Here is a 9,273-nt window from a genome sequence, read left to right as displayed (position 1 = left end):
GATTTCTATCTGGGTGGTTGTATTTTGGGTTATGGTTTTTCATCATCGTTATAGTTTCTTATACTTTGCATATTTTTAAAAATAATGTTAATAAGAAAATAAGAATTGCACAACTGATCACAAATAGCATTTATTAAAAAAACTGAGAAAAAATGTCTCCAGGCATAAATACTTTGTCAGGATGGTAAAAGCAGTGGTATTTTTGACATCATCTGATTTCCTGTATTTTCCAACCCTATCTCAAGCTTCAGCTTTCACAATTCCCATACTCAGCCCAGCAAACAGCAGCCTTTCTCTGTGAGAAAAAGAGAGTCACCTTAAACTTGCCCCTCTGCAGTGCGCTGTGGTCCTCTCTGCACTGTCTTTATCCCCTCCCCCATTCCAATAGATCCCGACTGTAAGTTGCTGCTTCCTTCTCATCAAAGCTAATGGAAGACTCAATGTGGGGAGCACCATGCCGCTCTGTACTGGTCTTTCTGCACCTCGAAGACACAGAACAGCCCTACCTTCTCCTGATGAGGAGGTCCACGTGATGACTCTGCTCCTTGCCTGCCAGAAAGAACCAGGAGTCAGCCACGGCTTAATGTGAAATGGGTTTCTTAGGGAAGAGATGAGGGAGAAAAGAGGAGTAAGACCAGGGAGAAGAGCAGATGGGAGGGGAGAGAGCAGTGCAGGTTAAGGGAGGAGGTGACATCTTCTTTCCACAATAACTTCCTCGACCCCCATCCTTCCCCACCACAGTGACGGAGAACAATACAGCTATGTTCTCTGGCAAAAAGTTGATGCAAAAAATAAGTAATAACACCTTCAGAGAAATTTGAATTTTCAATGCCTAAAGAGTAATACATAGAAACAAGTAATATCCAACCACCTCTTGCTTCCAAACTTCTCAGGTTCTCTTTTACAGGCTATTGAATTAAGATGATGGAAAATTCTAGATTGGACCTACCAGCATATTATAGGGTTCAGTTTAGTCTAGTTTTGTTCTTTCCTTTGATTAAGCTAGTTTGATTAAGTAGCAAATGCTAGTTGCTTGGAAACTCTTTGTCAAAGCTATTGTTTTGGATGTCATAAAGAAAATATTATGCCTTTATCTGTGTTAAATCTGTATGAATACTTTTCTTCTGATATCTTTATATTAATTTGTTTACTAACATTTTTAAATGAAGTCTTATTAATTATTTTGTAGGGTTTTTTTATTAGTATTAGAAGTGCTTAGTGGTTTTACTTTCTTCTATGTATAGAACAACATCTTCTTAGATATTAATATGAGTGCCCACTATTTTAAAAATATTCTTCTTGCAAGTTTTGACATTTTATTTCACTTATTTATTAAAAATTCTGTCTCTTAGGCCTATTTCTTTTGGGCCTGCTTGTTGAGTCTTTTATTACATAGGGATCGCAGATCTATCTACAACACACTTATTTTATAAAATTCATTGCAGTTGTCTTTGAACATGTCACATGGTCATTTGTTTCTGTGTTATGTCTCATTAGCGTCTGAAAAAAATTGTTTATTCTAATTTTGCAGCGTGTTGAGTTTAAACATAATTTTTTGAGGAAAGCCTTGTACACTGTTGGTGAGAATGTAGATTGGTGCAGCCATTGTGAAAAACTGTATGGAGGTTACTCAAAAAATTTAAAAAAGAACTCCCATGTGATGCAGCAATCCCTCTTTTGGGTTTATACTGAAAGGAAATAAAATCAGTACCTTGTAAAGATATCTGTACTCCCCTGTTTATTGCGACATTATTCACAATAGCTAAGAGATAGAAATAACCAATATTTCTGTAGACAGGTAAATGGATAAAAACTGTGGGGTGCTGGCTGGTTAGTTTGGTTGGTTAGAGCACAGTGTTGTAACAGGGTCAAGGGTTCAGGTCCCCATACTAGCAAGCCACCAAAATAAGCAAGCAAACTAAAAAACAAACAAAAAACTGTGGTATACATACACACACACACACAGATGCAAGCACACACACACTAGAATATTATTCACTCTTAAAAAAGAAGATCCTGCCATTTGCCACAACATGGATGAACCTGGAGAACATTGTTCTAAATTAAATAAGCCCGACACAGAGAGAAAAATACTGCATGACCTCACTTACATGTGGAAGTAAGAACATAAAGTTGCATATGTAGAGATAGAGAATAGAACAAGGGGTTTCCAGGGGTAAGGGGGTGGAGAGAAAATGGGTAAATGTGAGTCAAAGCATATGAAGTAGAAGACAGAGTGAAGAAGCCAGGAGATCTACTACACAGCATCATATTAGTTAATACTGTGTCATAGTTAATACTGTAGTTAATACTGTGTCGTATTTGGGAGTTTTGCTAAAAGAGTAGATTTTAGGTACTTTTATCACACACACACACAAAAGGAATAAAATTGATTAAACTGGTTTTCATAATTTACCAGTTGTCTTTCTCTATAATTTAATTATTAACTTGTCATTCTTTATTTTATGGAGTCCAGAAACAAAAAAAATCAAAATATTCTTTGTCTGCTTTTTTCCCCATGGTGTTTTCTTTTTCTGACTTGTTTGGTATACTTCACCCAACTGGATTCCACAAAAGTGTAAGTGGAACTTTTTTGCTGTTTTAGTCATAAATTATGATTTAGTTCTCATTTTTCGTTTTTGTCACTAATTTCTGGAGGAATTGGAAGTTGTGCATGGGCATTTACTTCATTATTTACTTAGCTTTTCATGGGGAAATATTTAAAGGGAAAAAACATCAGCAGGATGTACAGTTTTAAATTATGAAGCAACATTGAGAAATCACCATTAATTCCTAAATCCATTTTTATCATCACATGCTAGTAGTGAAAATGGAACTATCTGCAATCCGTTGTTCATCACTATAGTAATGAGTTTTGGATGATTTTGTTTTATTTTAATCTCCAGTTGAAATTTCACCCCAAGAAGGGTTTTCTTACTGAAAATTATGATAAGGAGGGTTTCCCATGTAGTTGGTAGTTTGGTTTTTACGGCTTTTAATTTTTTTTAATCGGCAGCTGGCCAGTGTAGGAATTAGAACTCTTGACCTTGGTGTTATCACACCATGCTCTAAGCGACTGATGTGTGTATATATATGTCTGTATATATATATATATGTATTTTCAAACAGGGTCATTCAGTTTCTACACTGTTACATAACACAAGTTTCTACCAACTCCACGGTACTGAGCATACAATTGAAGTAACATGCCTGCCTGAAAAATAAAAACTAAATAAATGTGCATTATGATATTAAATTTTCATTTTCCAAGGCAGAGATTAGAGTTTATGTATATATCAAAGTTCTTTAAAAAATTAATTTTATGTATTTTTTTCCGGGTAATTAGTATATTCAACATTACACAATGTAATCATTTTTTGTGGCTCTTTACCAATTTCTTGCTAACCACCTCCCTCTCCTCCCACTTTCTCCCCTCTGGTAGCCTCAGTTCCGTACTTTCCTTCTGAAAGTTCAATGAATTGTTGTGATTGTTGTATCTTTCTTTTGTTTTTCTTTGCGTATTTTTCTAACTCCCACTTATGAGGATATGCAGTATTTCTCTGTCTGTGCCTGGCTTATTTCACTTAACATAACTTTCTCCAAGCTCATCCATGTTGCTGCAAATGGCAGAATTTCATTCTTTTTTTATGGCAAAGCAGTATTCCGTTGAGTATATATACCCCATTTTCTTTATCTAGTCATCCATTGGTGGACATTGAAGTTGGTTCCATTGCCTGGCTATTGTGAATAGAGCTTTGATAAACATGGGACTGCAGGTATTCCCTTCGACATGATAATTTCCATTTGTTTGTGTATTTACCCAGCAGTGGGATTGCTAGATTGTAGAACAGGTCTATCTTTAGTTGTCTGAGGAAATTCCATACTGTTTTCCATAATGGCTGAAAATTATAATAAGGAGTTTTTCCTTATTACTTATTGTAATAAGGAGGTATTTCTTGTTAATAGGTTTTCCTATCTACCTACCATGTTGTTGGTAGATTGGTTTAAGGCTTTTAATTTTTTTTTATTGGCAGTTGGCTGCTGTGGGGATCCCAACCCTTGACCTTTGTGTTATAACACCATGCTCTACCCAACTGATAATTTTTTCAAAAAAGGACAATCAGTTTCCAAGCTGTGACATAACAAAAGCTTCTACCAATTCCAATGTATTGAGAATATAATTGAAGTAACATGTCAGCCTGAGAAATAAAAAGTAGGTAAATTTGCTTTGATATTAAATTTCCATTTTTCAAGGCAGAGATTAGAGTTTATGTCTAAATGTTAATGATTTGTTAGTAAATATTCTGATATGTAGACAGTATTCTACTTCAGAAGGCCAAATGGTTGTCAGTGCTTGTAGTGAAAATGCACTGTCCAAGATCCAACAGACTTTTATGTACAGGCACTAAAGGGACACTAATGGATGTCCAAAGACAGCATCTTGATTTAGAAAATAATCTGGTGGTGGATGGACTGTCTTGAGGTCTGGTGGCAGGGGAGGGCACCGGCATACCACTTCTATGAACAGGCCTAGATGTGTGGGTCCTGTAAACTTTGCAATAGAACAGCTCTTTAACCCATTCAAACTGTGGAAATAAACAAATACCAACCAAATAAGAAAAATCAAAGGCTGTTTATTCACTGCTGGCTATAGCAAAGGAGTCAGCCACCATCATTTGCATTTTGGTAGAGACTCAAAAGCAGTCAGAGGAGTGAGAAAGCTTTATAGTGGAAAGAAAGGAAGGCTTTAAGTATGCCCTGATTAGAGATTGTTGGCATTGGGGAGTTATAGATGACCTAATCAGAAGTTGGTCACCCTTAGTAATTGGTTAGGGATACATATTTGGCTGTCTCTGGTTGGTTGTAAGTTGAAAACTAAAACAAAAAGGAAAACTGTCAGCTATTCATCAAGTTCTGGACATTTTATTGTTGTTAAGGAGGTTACTGTTTGGCTTCCTGGATTGTTACTAGAGATAGATGTCTGACTTCCTACAAGTTTGGCTAATAGGTAATAAGCTGGCTTCCTAGGCTGGTTGCTGTAGATAATGGGTTGGATTGCTGGGCTGGTTGCAGCAGGTTGTGGGTAGAATTCTATTTTTATGTATGGTCTGTTCATTGTCCATTTGTAGGTTTAGTCTCTTAAAATTGAAGGATGAATGTTCTGCATTGGAACACAGTATGAATGGAACATTCCGGTCATTGTGCAAATGTGTCAGTCAGAGTTCTCCAGAGAGACGGAATTAATAGGATATGTTATAAATATATGGGAGGGATTTATTAGGGGAAATAGCTCAGACAATTGTGAAGAAATGTCCCATGATAGGCCATTTGTTTACTGGATGCTGGTAGTGTGACTCAGTCCAAGTCCGAAGGTCTCAAAACCAGGGAAGCTGATGGTGTCCTTGGTGTAAGTCCTGGAACCCAAAAGCTGAAGAGGCTGGAGCTCTCATGTCCACAGATAGGAAAGAAGAGTGTATCCCAGCTCCAGCAGATAGAGAGAGAACTTCACATTTTTCCTCTGTCTTTTGTTGTCTCTGGACCCCGGTAGATTGGATGGTTCCCACCCACATTGAGGGTGGGTCTTTCCCACCCAGTCCACTCCAACTCTCATAGTAATCTCTGCAGGAAACACCCTCATGGACACACCTAAAAAGATAGCCTTACAGGTTTCTCAGCATTCCTTCATCTAATCAAGTTGACACCTAGAATCAACCTTCACAGCAAACAATACATAACTTTTTTATTGATTATACATATTCACAGGGCAAGAGTGGACTGTCAGCAAATCAGCCCAAGATTTGCTGAGCAAATCAATGCTATCATTATGTCCAACACCTCAAATTGAAATTATTCCCCATGTTCCCCACTCAACCTCTCCCCAGTGCCCCTTTCCTTTCCCCCCTATCCACGCTGTGGCCACCCTAAGTCTGTTGTCTCCCTCTGCAAGTTCAACACAACACTGTGGTCTTTCTTTCCTTCCTTCTTTCTCTCTCATATCCCACTTATGAGTGAGGGCATGTGGTATTTTTCCCTTTGTGTCAGACTTTTTTCACTTTACATAATTTTCTCCAAGCTCATTCGTGTTGTTGCAAATGGCAGCATTTCATTCTTTTTTAAGGCTGAGTAGTATTGTATTGCGTATATATACCACATTTTCCTTATCCAGTCATTCATCGATGGACACTTAGGTTGATTCCACCTCTAGTCTATTGTGATTAGAATTTCAATGAACTTGGGAGTGCATGTATCCTTTTCACATGATGATTTCCATTCCTTTGATTATATATCCAGAAGTGGGATTGCTGGATGGCATGGTAAATCTATCTGTAGTTGAGAAACCTTCATCCTGTTTTCCATAGTGGCTGTACTAATTTACAGTCCCACCAACAGTGTAGAAGAGTTCCCCTTTCTCTGCATCCTCACCAGCATTTGTTATTCTGTCTTTTTGACTATAGCCAGTCTAACTGGGGTAAGATGATCTCTCAATATGATTTTGGTTTGTGTTTTCCTGATGATTAGTGATATCGAGCATTTTTTCAAGTACTTGTTGGCCATTGTTATGTTTTCCTTTGAAAAATATCTATTCAGCTCCTTTTCTCATTTTTTAATTGAGTTATTTGTTTTTTTTACTGTGTAGTTGTCTGAATTCCTTGTATAGTCTCGATATTAATCCCTTGTCAGATGTATAGTTTGCAAGTATTTTCTCCCATTTTGTAGGTTGTCTTTTCAGTCTTTTGATTTTTCCCTTCGCTGTGTGGAAGCTTGTTAGTTTGATATAGTCCCATTTATTTTTTTCGTTGTTGTTTGTGCTTTTGAGGTCTTACTCATTAATGTCTTTGCCCAGTCCTATTTCCTGAAGTGTTTCACCTGTGTTTTCCTTTAGTAGTTTTATAGTTTCAGGTCTGAACAAACACCATAAACAGCCCTCATCTCAAAGACTCCATCGCTTGTGTTGCAGTATGAGAACTTAGATGGTGAAAAACAGCCGATGAACAAAGCTTTCCAACCAAACAGTGATCTATTTTGACTCTGCTTTCAGAATCATATTGTATCATCTTCTATCCTGAACACCCTTCTCCAAGACTTCGAACAGTTTATCAATAATCTCCATGAAGAAATGTAGTATTTATATACAGTCTATTGGATCTCTAAGGAACATGAGAAGTATCATAAAAGAGTATATTAAATACCCCAAGGGCTGCTGTGAAGCATTTTTCTATGGTTTGACAGTAAAAGTCCTAGAACGGTTTCCTGTTTCTGCAATTTGGTATTTCTTTTGATTTAATGATAACACAGAAAACTTACAGATTCATACAAGGTATATACTTAAGTTCTTAGAAAGGAAGAAATCTGCAAATTTCTTCTGTATCATGGTGTATTGCTCCATTTCTGTTGCTTCTAACAAAATACCTGAAACTGGGTAATTTGCAAATAAATAAAATTTATTTCTTATGGTTTCAGAGGCTGGGAAGTCCAAAATCCAGGGAATACATCTAGTGAGGGCCTTCTTGGGGGAGGTGACTCCCAACAGACTATTCCGTTCACTCGGGTATAGTCCTCATAATCTAATTATGTGTCCTGAGCAAACAAAAGAGCTAAGCTTCTCACTTGCTCTCCCTAGGAAGCCACCATAACCATGACCATGACCACCTGTTAAACCATCAATGGACTAACCCATTCACTAGGGTATAGTCCTCAGAACCTAATCACATTTCAAAGGCCCCACTTTTCAAATACCATAATTGGATTTCCCACCATCTTAACAATCTTACAATGGAGATTAAGTTTCCAATGCGTGAACATTGGGGGACACATTTAATCCATAGCACAGGGGGATAACAATGATTGATATTTACCAAAGAGACACCTGGAATTTTGTCTTTGAATAAGCTTCTTTGGCAGAGGGCATAGGGATAGGCAGCTTTTCCAGATATGGTAGTGATTTATATTTCTTACACTACAAGTGCAAAGTGAAGAAACTCAAGAAAATATCTTCTAGTGGCTATTCAATTTTTGATAACTGTTTCATTTCTAAAATCACTAGTATTTCATTGCTTCAGTTCTATAAACCTTTAACCCATGAAACTGGACATATATTTGGAGTCTGATATTACCAGTGGCTGGCAAGCATACTTCAAAGTTTTAACCTCCTAAAGACAATCAGCCTCTAGACCTTTGTCCCATCTCTTTAGGCAAGATGCAGTGTGATATTTACTTCAATATTATAGGAAGATTAAAAGCACTGGTGAGGTGGATTAATGATGAATCTACTAACATACCTGGAGTAACTCTAAAACATACTTATGAGAATATTATGAATTGGATGAAAACTTTGGAAGGCTTTGAGGAATGAGATGAGTATATAATGAACTGTCTTCCTGTTCTCCAAAATAGGAACATTCAAATAGGTGCAATTAAAATAAAATTTGCATATTAAATCGAGTAATATGGTAAGTGCTGAAATAAGAACTCATATATAAAATTTAGTCTTGTTGGGTCCCTTTATTCAGTAGTCTCTCTTTGCTTTCTAAGATTCCATCACTACAAAAGCTGTCTGATGCACACACTCCAAATGGTGCCATGCAAGTCTGCAGACAAGAAACGTCAAACTTGGATAGTTCATACACTAAAAATACAAAAAACAAATCCTGTTTTCTCCTATTTATTAGTGCTGGGTTAGAAACAGGTTCCAGTTGTTTTCCCTCTGAAAGCCTCCTGATGTTTGTGCTTTTTCACTTGGATCAGGAACCAGTACCATTTGCATGGAGTCTGGAACATTGGCCAGGGGTCAGTATCATGCATACATGTCTCCTATTTCATCAAAACATCTCAGGCCAGTTCCAGGCCTGCTGGAATTAACCCATAGAGCAATAACCAAGAACCCTCTTTCAAAAAAAAAAAAATCCATTGTTTGATTTCACTCTTGTCTCAATTAATACCAAGCTTCAGTCTTCCATCCTAGTGGTCTTTCAGGGCAGGCTCCTGTGCCACCACCGTCTCATATTATAATGTTGTCATACTATTTCTTAATTTGCTTACTTTTCAGATTACCTTTTGCTAATCTTTCCCAAATAGGCCAAGAGGTCTGTAAAATATTTTTGGACATTATTTTTTACTTATGGAAATGTATCAGATAGTTCCTAGTCCCCTCTCTCTCCTGAATTATTATGATTATTACCCTATACTAGTTTTTCTGTTACTGATTCCTTTCTGATGGTTAACTTACACAGTTTCCTGAAAAAAAACAGAGCATGTGAGGAAAGTAGTGTGACT

General features: G+C 37.0%; 1 pseudogene; it reads left to right on the top strand.

Annotated features, from left to right (window-relative positions):
- Nucleotides 1-454: 454 nt before the first annotated feature.
- LOC134367790 (archaemetzincin-2-like) lies at nt 455-8,437 on the top strand (annotated as a pseudogene).
- Nucleotides 8,438-9,273: the final 836 nt, after the last annotated feature.

Source organism: Cynocephalus volans, chromosome X (genome assembly GCF_027409185.1).
Source record: "Cynocephalus volans isolate mCynVol1 chromosome X, mCynVol1.pri, whole genome shotgun sequence".
Lineage (NCBI taxonomy): Eukaryota > Metazoa > Chordata > Mammalia > Dermoptera > Cynocephalidae > Cynocephalus > Cynocephalus volans.
The sequence above is the reverse complement of the archived record's forward strand: the minus strand, read 5'-3'. Positions and strand labels throughout refer to the sequence as shown.